The sequence below is a fragment of the Sphaeramia orbicularis genome, chromosome 1 (assembly GCF_902148855.1).
Source record: "Sphaeramia orbicularis chromosome 1, fSphaOr1.1, whole genome shotgun sequence".
In the NCBI taxonomy this organism is placed as follows: domain Eukaryota; kingdom Metazoa; phylum Chordata; class Actinopteri; order Kurtiformes; family Apogonidae; genus Sphaeramia; species Sphaeramia orbicularis.
Window position 1 is genome coordinate 55,131,266 of NC_043957.1, and position 12,284 is coordinate 55,143,549.

At 39.4% G+C, this 12,284-nt stretch overlaps 1 protein-coding gene across 1 annotated transcript in view; it reads left to right on the plus strand.

Moving 5' to 3' along the window:
- The window catches only part of LOC115424856 (sodium/potassium/calcium exchanger 3-like), a 115,647-nt gene that overhangs the window by 18,392 nt on the left and 84,971 nt on the right, over positions 1-12,284 (plus strand). The gene's annotated exons all lie outside the window — the stretch shown is intronic.

Sequence of the window (12,284 nt, forward strand, 5' to 3'; positions counted from 1 at the left end):
CCTGCTCGATCCTCTCTGTCATCTACTACCCTGAGCAGAGGAAGGAGATGAAAAAGTGGTAAATAAATGTACACCTCACAAGTTCTTTCTTTCTTTCTTTCTTTCTTCACACTTAGCCACCAACACAATTTTTAGGATCCTGCAGGTCCTCATTCTTAACTCTCTGCTTCAGCTCTCTCTCAAGTCATTGTCCTTTCCTCTGTGTTTTCAACATCTTTTCTCCACGATGATACATCTCAGAAAAAAGTCCCTGTTGGTGACTTTTTTTCTCTTATAATCAACAAGTGATTTCTGTTTGAGACACTGAAAGATGCTTGAAGGCATTTTCTGGAGTATTTGATAATTAAGTATAAAGTTCTGTTCATTGGCAGGGAATGAAGATTAACATGTGCAGATATTATGTGAAAATGCTTTGAAAAACAGCTGCTTGTACAGTAGCCCAGCCTGGTGTGTTTACACATGCTTGGATATCTCCTGCTATTTTCAGACACAGCTGGAAGAAGGCTTAATGTTCAGTTGGGCTATAATTGATGTGTAAAAGACTTGGGGTTGGAAGGGTTTGGATGCAGTGAGGTGACTTGACTGCATAATCACTCTGACATTTGTCTTTTTTTTCTTTCTTTTTTTTTTTTACCTTGAGCCGGACACAATTGGCGATTCTCTTGTGAGTTCATTAAACAAAATGCTCGTCATCAATCTCCTTCCTCACCGTCCCAAGGTCGACGTTGTCATCTATAAAAAGAGCCGAGGTCAAAGTTCAACTCATTCTCCTCTCCTACTTATTATACAGTAGCTGCTCCCCTTTCCTCTTGTGCTAAATTTAAAGTAGTACCTTGGTGGCGTCAGTCCAGGTTACCCTCTGGAGTACAGGAAGGTTTTTTCTAAATAACCTCTGTTTTCTGAAATTCTTGGCCCACTCTGATATTTTCCTGCTTGTCCCCAGTATGAGACATACAAAAAGTACCTTTGTGGAGAATTTTGCTGCATTTCCACTACGTGGAACCAGCTTGACTCGGCTCGGCTCGACTCGGTATTCCTGGAGACCGTGTCCATTACAGAATACTACTGACTTTACAGTACTTGGTTGTCATAGCGATGCAGCGCATTATTTCTATGTCGTCTGTTCAGAGAGTTGCCGATAAACTCACTCGTTGCATGTTGTCTTGTCTGAATTTTACCGTCGGCCACCAAAGACTGAATCTCCTCGACCGACCATGGTGTAGTTTTGGGCTGTTATCATGTGGATTAATGTACCGCTATATTTACTGTCAACTTCTGCATCTGTTTGTTGTAAAACGGCGGGTCACAGAGAAAACTGTCGGACCAATCAGTGGTCTGCAGTGCTTACACGTCACGGTTTACTATCGCTTGTAACCTCGACGGAGGTGATACCAAAAAACTAGTACCGTGTACCAGATTCCAGGTCCTTTTCGTAATGGAAACGCAAAAAGGTCAAGCCGAGTCGAGTCAAGTCGAGCCGATACCACTCAGTGGAAACGCAGCATTGGTGACCCATTCTTAGGGATAGGAATTGACTAGAATTTAGTGATTCCAGTTTCATTATTGATATCACTCGATTCTGTCCCCTATTGATTCTCTTATTTTTTTCTTCCATCACTCCAAAAATGTTCACACAACAGTGAAAAATGCATTCTCTGCATCTCATTTCATCTTTTCGATGTCTCCTAACCCCTTCCATGTGTGCGGAATTACACATCCAAACCGTTCGCACCTCCTTTTGAGACGTGTTTAATATAGACGCAGTTTCTATCAGAAAAATTGCTTTCTGGTTTGATAAATCACTTTGCATGTGCTAAATTAATATATTTACATTTTCTCCTCCCACCACACACAATAAACACCCCATTTTGCATATTCATTGTGGCAAATGTACTAACTGGATGCAGACGCACTATTTTGCACCTTTGAAAGATGCAACCCTTATTGCACAGTTAGTAAATCAGTTTGTACATTTTTTTGTGTGTGCAATGAGTTTGCACATGTTTTAATACACACAAACCTTTAGTAGATCTGGCCCAGAGTGCCGGAAGGATGAGTGAGAGAACATACTGGAGAGAGAGAAAAGGCCCTCACTCCCAGACAGGCGAAAAACTATCAAACCCACCACTGCATCTCCTTTTGTGATTTTGATTGTGAGGGTCCTGCTGCTTCTGTTGATTTCAGACACTCTTTCAGTATTCCTACCCACTCTTTATTCACCAGTGTCACTCTTCAATCAGATAGAATAAGAGTGTAAGCACAGGGAGGGTAGTGGTAGTTGTGTTGTTCACTGTTAAATCTTAACCTGGTTTACCTTTGTCACCTACTATCTTTGCTCTCTGCTCTCCTGAAGTTTTAAAAATATTGCTGAAAATGTTGAAGAGAGTTTCCTGGTTTGGAGAGAAGCTGAGTTTTTTTTTTTTTCAGGACAAATACAAATAATTAGTGATCAGTGTGAGTTTTGGAACCAATATTTGCATTAATAATAAAAATGCAACAAACATTTCACTGAAGCACTGGCAGTTGGAATAATTATGGGTGTAAAGTTGCATCTTTGATTGAACTGTACATTTTCAGTTTTGTTATTTATCATCTATGTTTTTCACCCATTTCAAAAACACAAGTTCTGAACTGCCTGTCAAATAACAGATGTGTTTCTATCCTTGTGGGTTAATTTCTCATTTTCATTTGGCACATATGAAATATTGAAAACAGGAAAACAAAGGTTTGGAGAGCAGGAAAAGTTGGCATAATGATAAATGATAAATGCAAATAAGTTCAGTGGAAACAGAGCTAGGAAATTATAATGTGTGTGCATGTGTGGAGCAATAACAAGACTCCAGTGATCACTGAATTAATACAAGAAATAAATATAAATGACATATTACATAAAAAAAATTGCAACAAGATGCCACCATGTATGATGAGTTACAATTTTTTTGTTTTTCAAAGGCTTTGGTAAACTGTGCAAGAGTTTGAAACCTCAGTATGAAATCATGAGGTCCCAGATCTGTGGCTCATTGTCTTCATCTGCATCTCATCACCTACAGTAAAGGTTCACAGAGTCGGTCCGGACTGTGCTGTACTGTGAGCAGCGCAGACTCCATGCACTGTCTGTAGACATTTGAGGTTCATCTTCCAAACATTTATCATCCTACATCATCCTACATTAATGACATGAAGTGCGAGTTTGTATGTTATCTCAATGGTCTGAACAAAGAGAAGTCAGCACATTGGATAGTGCCTATTAAAAAAATCACACACAAGCGCCTGTGATTGCTCTCTCTGAAACATCAGATTCCGAGGTATTTGATGTGGGACGGTGGTAACGGATGACTGATAGACAAGAAGCTCGGCCAGTTATATTTTTCAGACCAAGTAAAATGATTGGTCAAACTTTGATCAGAAATATGAGAACTAGACATTTTTGAGTTTAAAATGTAAAAGAAATCCACCAGGTTTTGACTTTGCGACACCCTTATTATGAGCATTTTAAGTTTACAAAAGAAAAGTGTAGAAAGGCCACATCGGACAGCTTTAACCTCACCTGTGAATTTCCAGCATCTCCTTCAGCCTCTCTTCCTCTCTCCTCCAGCTTCTCCTCCTCTACCTCCTCCTGCCTCTTTTCCTCTACACTGTAAACCCGAATTAGTTGAGTTTACTACAGATTTGCATGGAAACCCGTTGCCTTAACCCACTTTAGTTTTTACACATGCCGAAACTAAACATTTTAAGTTGTATTGACACAGACGAGCATTACTATTTACTAAAAATCCTCAGTTCAGTTAACTAAATTTCTTTGTACCCCCAACTTGTTTGCTAAACATACATAGCTATACATTACATTTATCAGTACTTAAATTCATTTGTTTACATAAATGAAATTTCTTCAACTGTAATTATATGATTTTATATTGTATTGAAGGGAAGAAATTAAACATTAAAATGTTCAGAAAAACATTTATTTTTCAAAAAACAGTGTAAGATAACATTCTGCAGTCTTGCAGTTTTGCACAAACTCTGTCGATGAAAGGACAAGTAAAAACATACTATAAAATGTCATGGCAACATACTATAAAATGTCATGGCAACAATTTCAGCAACTTTGCCATTTGACTAAGGAAAATGTACACAGCATTTACAAAACATAAGCTATATACTGGAAACTGGACACATACAGACAGGCATTAAAACAAGCCTTTCAAACTTGTCTGGAGGTTAACAACTACTGAACAGAGAATGTCACTGGTAGTTGCTGGAGAGCAATCACAGGTGCCTATGTGAGATTTTTTTAATAGGCACTATTCAATGTGCTGACTTCTCTTTGTTCAGACCATCAAGATAACATACAAACTTCAACAAAGTGTTGTGCTAACACATTTCTTATTGTACTCTATGAAAATCCTCATAAAAATAAACATATTGGTAGCTAAAGAGTTCAATATTTGCAAGAGGGACAGTGAAAATTGTATGGCAACACCTTACACTGGTCTCCTTTAACCCTGCGTTAGTCCCCTGGGGGGTTTTGTCACCTCAATTTGGCTTAAGTGCTCGTAATGTCTAGTTGGCAACTTATTTCTCTTTCTCCCTCCTAGTACTCTTCTAACTCAACAGGAGTGCATCACATGTAGTGTGGTGCAGTTGTAGCTCAGTTGTCCTTGGAGGTAGATGTCGCTTTGGCCTTCTGCGGTGTTCAGTCACCCCACCAGAATAACACAGGTATTTTTGTATGATTTATATATAATTACATACAATTCAAATGTAGATATAACTAGAAGCACTCGGAGAGCGCAGACCTCCGCCAAGGCTGATCAGTGCCCCCCCCCCCCCCCCGTGGGCCCCCCCACCCCCGATCACCACCAAAATTTAATCATTTCTTCCTTATCCCATTTCCAACAAACCCTGAAAATTTCATCCAAATCTGTCCATAACTTTTTGAGTTATGTAGCACACTAACGGACAGACAAACAAACAAACAGACAAACAAACCCTGGCAAAAACATAACCTCCTTGGCGGAGGTAATTACATATTATGTATCGGTAGCCTACTCTGTAATATAAATATGGAATAAAATGCTACTTGTGGTTAGTGTGGTGAAGCACCGAGAGAGGGCGTGTGTGTGTGTGTCACCTACTAGTGTACGCTGAATCATGGCCCTGCAGGGTGGGCTGGGGGGCAGCTGTTGTACATGAGGCCCCCGGTGATTTGGGCACGAGACGGAATGCAGTGGAAAGTTCTTCGTGAGTTATTGGAGCTTCTAGAACAGAGATATGGGCTTGATTGGGTTGCGGTAGATAAATGTTATTTAAAAATGAAATTATGTCATCTTGGTTCGGGTTATTTTCTGATTAATATAAATTTGCATAAAATTCCCTGAAAATGTTACTTATTTCTTCAGGTGTGTTTGTTGGTTTCCCTGCTGAGTTCTTGATGGTTGAAATAGTTGTTTTTTCTTTGTTCTACTTTATTTGGTTGGCTAAGTATTTGCCGGATTTATTGCTCTAAGTGTTTTTGTCTGAGTCTGTGTATGACAAATCGAGTTTTTCTGTTCAGGATTTCATTCAATTTAAATTTGTGTTTTCTAAATTCATTCTGTGATTCTTCTGTTGGGTTGTTAGCGATGATGTCCTCTAAATTCTAAATTATTTTCTGTTCCGGTTCAGTTTCTTGCTGCTGTTCTTTCTTTTTTTTTTTTTTTTGTGTGATGATGATTGATGATTATGATGATTATGCCTCTTAAAACTGCTTTACCTGTTTCCCATAAAATAGACGGGGATGACTCTGGGGAATCATTTATTTCTAGGAAGGATGCCCACCCTTTTTTAATGAGCCTGTCAAACTCCGGACCTGTTTGGAGGGATGTATGGAGGCGCCATCTGGTGGTGGGTTTATATGGGGTAGTTTTATTCCATGTAAATATTATTGGAGCATGATCACTGATGATGATGGGATGGATTTTTGATTCTGAAATATTAGATATAATTGAATTGCAGGTGAGGAATAGATCAATGCATGAGAATGACTGGTGAACTGGCGAAAATAATGACTATTGTCCTTTGGATGGATGTTGATGCCGTCAACTATTGCCGACATCCAGGTCACTCATAAACTGTTTAATTGTTTCTGATGACTGCCAGTGTCGTTTGTTTCTGTTAGCCCAGTGGTTCCCAATTTTTTTTTGGCTCGTGACCCCATTTTAACATCACAAATTTCTGCGGACCCCAGACATTCAAAACAGAGACCTTTTTTTTTTTGCTAAAATTAATTTGTTTTTGATCATGTAATAGTTTCCTATAATATGTTGCAAGTAAACATTAATTTTACATGACATTTAGGTTATATAATGTAAATTTTTATTAGTAAGTTTTAATTTTTTAAAATTTTTTTATCAATTACTAGAAATTTCAGGCAATTCCATTTGAATTCCAGGCGACCCTACATGGGGTCCCGACCCCAAGGTTAAAAAACACTGCATTAACTGCTCCCAATCCCCTTTGTAAGTTGTGTGGTACAGTCTGTTCTTTCTCAAACTGATAAATCTTGCACCACAAACATCTGAAACCAGTGTTCAAGGGGTTAAACTGAAATGAGGAGGAAAGAGGGTCTTATTTAGAGGCTCACCTGGAGTGTATATCCACCAGCAGCACCAAAGTTTGCATTGTAATAACGTCGACCCTTTTACAGTGAAACCTTGCCACTTTAGTAAGTTTTTTTTTTTTTTTTTTTTGGCTTTTTTTTTTATCAATTACTAGAAATTTCAGGCGACCCCATTTGAATTCCAGGTGACCCCATGTGGGGTCCCGACCCCAAGGTTGAAAAACTCTAGGTTAGCCTATTACTTCGGCCTATAGATGGGTCAGTGACTGTGTTGAAATGTCTACCTATGATGATTGGACAGTTGGAGTTTGGCCTGTAAACATTATTTGTGATGGGGTTATTGTTGATTGATATATTATCATGAAATGTCCTTCTGGGTCTGTGACTAGGGGCTGTGTACTGGCAAGAATCTGGTGATACGATACAAATCACAATACTAGGATTACAATATGATATATCATGATATATCATGATACTGTTAAAAAGGCAATTTTTTGTTTCTTTTTTTTAAAATGATTATTTCCTTGAATAATTGAATTACACCAGAAATCTGCACAAATACTCAAAACATTTTTATTTGATCACAACAGTATCTAATGCTGTATCCCAAAATGTTCCAATTTTAAAACTGAAATGATGTTTTTTTGTTTTTTTTTACAGACATAACAGTTTAAGATCCTACTCAAATGTTCATATTCTATTAGTTCAGAAGTAACATCAGAACATTATTTTTGTGCAATCCCAACAAAGGAACTAACATTATTTAATAAACGAGTGTTAAATAATAATACATAAAATATAAACAAAAAAGAAAAACAAAAATGAACCTCCACAATATCTGCATTTAAATAAATACCTAAAAATATCAATACAGTACTTTTTAATATCAATACAGTATTGTGAAATGAAATATCACAATATATTACAGAACCGATTTTTTTCTTACACCCCTATCTGTGACTGTAAAATTATGGACAAATGAAACTTTATTGCTAACCAGAATTGAACTCTCTGTTTGGTGTTTTAGTTTGAGGAGAAAACATAGATGAATTATGATGATTTTAATTTATTTTGGTCTGAGTCAGTCAGATGAGTTTCTTGTAATAAACATATATCTGCTTGTAATTTGGCCAGGTGGTGATTATTTTTTATTCTTTTTGCCTGCAAACCAATTCCACTTATGTTCCATGTTAAAAATTATAGTACACATTTTAAAAGTAACCCTCCCAGCATTGTATACACCCCTAATACCAGTGCATCTTTGTCTTTTTTACAAGCACAGTTAGTTGATGTAGCCCCTCCATCCCCCTGAGCATCCCCCTGTGCACAGTGGGCTACCCCCGTCCATGTGACCATTCTCCAGGGGCCTTTCCCTGGAGGCTGTCCCCCTCCGTTATGAAGGATCCTCTCTGTTCGGCCCAGCTCTGCTCTCAGCTCTGATGCAACACTCCATTTTAGGAAAGGGGCCTGGAATGACTTAATCAGGGCTTCCCTGTGAGAAATGTGGTGCATTTGTCCGCATACGTAGTGGGAGCCTTGTTAAAAATAGGTATTGATTAATGCAGGGGTGCTGGCCCTGCTTTCTGTAGCTGTGTGTGTGTGTGTGTGTGTGTGTGTGTGTGTGTGTGTGTGTGTGCGCTAATGGTGTAATGGTACAGAAAAATTTCGGTTTGGTACGTTTTTGGTACAGTGAAGGAGACCAGTGAGGGGTAGGGGGGGTAATGGGGGGGTGTGCTCTGTATCTACCAGTGGGACACAGGACATTTCTACAAAATATTGTTCAGTCATTTGTGCATTCACATTTTTGAATGTTCAATGTTCGTTTATGACAAACACTGTAATTTACTGAGTGTTTTTGAACGCCTCACAGTATTCCCTGAGGTGCTGTGAACGTGACCTCACAGTAACACCGCAGTAGAGGCACGGTGAAGGAGGAGAGGAGCAGGTTCACTTGATTTTGTTTTGATTTTGTTTTTGCTATAAAGCACAGGTGTCAAACATGTGGCCTGGGGACCGAATCTGGCCCACCAAAGGGTCCAATCCAGCCCGTGGGACGAATTTGTGAAATGCAAAAATTCCACTCAAGATATTAACTTTTATTAGTAAATCCTTTCACTTTAGGGGCCATATAAAGCCCTACTTTAGTCTCAAGTGGGTCCGTTCAGTAAAATACAATCATAAAAACCTGCAAATAATGACAATTCCAACTTTTTCCTCTGTTTTATGGTGTAAAAAAGTTAAATTACATGAAATTGTGTAAATTTACAAACTAGCCTTTTACAAAAAAATATGAAAAACTAGAAATGTCTTAAGAGAAGTAAGTGCAATTTTAATAATATTCTGCCAGTTACTAAAATATTTGGTGTATTTTGCAGATCCATCCTCTAAGTTGTAATGCACATTTACAAATGATAAGCAGAGGCAAAATATAGTTAAAACTGCACTTATTTTTCTTAATAAATGTCTTTTTTTTCATGGTTGTTTTCATGTCATTCACATTTTTAAAAGGACACTTTATAGATGTAATTGTTTCCGTAGTGTAATTTTACTTTATTCACCATAAAACACATTGAAATGTTTGGAGTTCACATTATTTATATATTATTATGTTATTAATTTACTGGTCGGGCCCACTTCAGATCATATTGGGAGGATATGGCCCCTGAACTAAAGTGAGTTTGACACCCCTGCTGTAAAGGAACATACCAAAACACACCTCTGTATTGTATTGAAGGCCTCGAACCAAATCAGTTTGATACAAACAAGTGCACTGGTACACCCCTAGTGTGTGTGTGTGTGTGTGTGTATGTGTGTGTGTGTGTGTGTAGGGTAGGGTAGGGTAGGGTAGGGATGTCCTGATCCAATCTACAGATCAGTATCGGCTGTCAATCTGTCATTTTTTAGAAGATCGGATCCAATTCGATTTAGTCACGAGATCAAGCCGATCTGGGCCCGTTTTGGGAATGGGGGGGGGGCAAACACCCTTATCCCTCAAATTAAAGTATCTGGAGGTACGGAAAAGCTGCATAACAGTGGGAGGCTTAAAGGAACTAGTAAGTTTCACTTTCACTCTGTGCTTGTACTCATTATGAGGTCCGGTTGTGATGTGTGAATTGGGTTTTTTTCAACCCGCGGGGCATTTGTGGAATTATTTGTCTGGACCAACCCTCCCTGCAAATAAATAGACATTCTTTTGACCCGTCCCAACCCTACCCGTGAGTAACCTGCTTTACATCACTAATGCACGGCACCGAATGCGTCCCCATATAATACCTGGACGGACCTGTCCATAGACCGGCTACAGCAGTGGAAAATATACAGTTCTAATGTGTCCCGCAGTATGAATTTGGACCGTGCTAAAATTATACTAAAGTTATGAAGAGTCAACGGTGTAATAGTTGTTTTAGTTCAGGTTCCACATTCAGCCTGATTTTGATTTCAACTAAAATAATAGCATAATAACCTATAAATAATGACTCCAAATTAAAAAAAAAAAATTCATTGTAAAAAGTCCATATCGGATCAGTATTGGATCGGTATCGGCAAAATTAGTCCCAAAAACAAATTGGATCGGAAGCAAAATAAAATCCAGATCGGGACTTCACTAGTGTAGTGTTCAACATGTGCATGTGTAGTTGTGTGTTTGCTTGGTGTGGGCAGCCTGCTGGCTGCTTTCTGCATCCTCCAGGCAAGAAAGTAAGCATCACCACAGTACAGCAGACAGATTAATTAAATTGGAATAAATGATGACTTCTTTAATATCTCGGCACTAACCCCCTGCTAATCAAGTGCAAAATTGACCCAGAATGCACCTCCAAGGATTTCCTCTGAGAAATAAATTCTGCCATGTTACAATATTAGCTGTGAGCGGGTCACTGATTTTCAAACACAATGACAACAAACTACATTAACAGTTGCAGATGGTAGCAAAGTTCTTTCATAACTGCCTAGTGTGCACATCAGCAAAGTCATCTGGTTGTGTTATTGCATGAGCAGGAGCTTTGCGCTCAGGGGATTAAGGTTGATCCATCACAGCAATTAGCTCAGCAAGTCCTAAATTTTCCTCATGCATTGAGAAGGGGGTACAGAATCAGAGGGAGCTGATGCAGATTGTTTGTACCTCACTCTTGTCTGCATTTATCCAATGTCAACCCCCCACCCCCCACCCCCTTCTCTTTTGTTTTTAATTCTCTGCAGGTTAATTTGATTACCTCTCTCACTGAGAGTCATGTTTTTTTCACATATAGAAGAAATTGTAGTTCCTCCTGCTGAATTATGGAACTTAGGTAGTTTGCAGTGAGCGAAAGTGGATCGACTCACCCTTAAAGGTGCAGTATGTAGGAATTATGTTCTAAGTAATTATAAAATGGCCTTGACTGTCACCAGACATTAAGGAATCAGTATTTGTTCATTTCAGATACTGTTATCACTGACAGTAGTAGTCTAGCCAGAATATTTGCATTTGAAAAGCTCAGTGTCAGCCCCGAAATGATGTTTGTTTTGGTCTGAGGCTCCGCCCATCACCTGTCTGCCAATCACAGTCAGTAGCCTTTGTTCATCCAGGTTGTCAGTTCCGCTGAGCTGCAGCTGGAGCATTTCTGGTCATAAATGTCTGACGTTAATAAACCTTAAAGGCCTCTTATTATTCCCAAATACATCGTGACAAAGTGAAAAACAAAACAAGGATACGTATAGGAGATGCTTTTGAAACATGGAGACGGCTGAGAGAGGAGAAGGATTTGAAGACCGATGCCGGCTAGTCTGACCACCGGTAAGAACCACTGAGAGCCGAGGCCGCGGTCTCTGCACCTGGTCCCAGACCGTTGGTGTCTTTTCCCGGGGCTGGACTGCAGTCTCTTCTCCTGGCCCTGGTGAAGAGACTGCCAGTCCAGGACTGATGAAGAGACCGGTGTAGGACTTGTCTCTTGCCATGGTAGCACCTTGTAGTTCAGTGTTTTCTGTGGAAGTGACCTCTGCATGTAGCGGTGTGTAATCCGAAAGAGGTGTGGGGCGGGGTTCGGGGGTTGGCCGGATTCCTATAATATTGGGGGGGGGGGTGCGGCAGCATTCCGTGTACTTCGCGTGTACTTCGCGGAAGTAAAAGTGAAACTTAAGGCTCATGTCCCTTTTCTCTATCTTCTGAATCTGTGCAAACTTTCATTTGAGTGGGCAGGACGTTTGTCCTGGTCTTTTATATATTACACTCATGTATAATAAGTCTGGTGAGGATTTTTTTGTATGAAATTTATGGTTTGGTGGCAAGGATTAGTGGAAACGCTAGTAGTAGACACTCATGCTGGATCTGGCAACCCCAAGTCTGGGGGGGATGCGGAGAGGACACCAGGCTCTACAGTATTTTGAATGTGACTGCAGTACCAGTTTTGGCCACAATCCTACATACTTTAAATACATTTCACTTGTGTGACTTGGACGCTGTTTCCTCATTCACCTTTACAAATGCTTCCACAGACATAAAGATTTGCACTCGTGTGTTCTGAGCAACATGCACCCCTGGTTATTGTAGAAGCCCATTTACGCCACTGAAAAAAAAATCTCCATGGTATGTCATTATTATGAGATAAAATGTTGAAATTATGAGATACAAACTGGCCTCACCTGTTCATCACATCACATGAAATCATGTAGATCCCAGTGAGGCCAGCAAACAATTACAACAATTCTGACT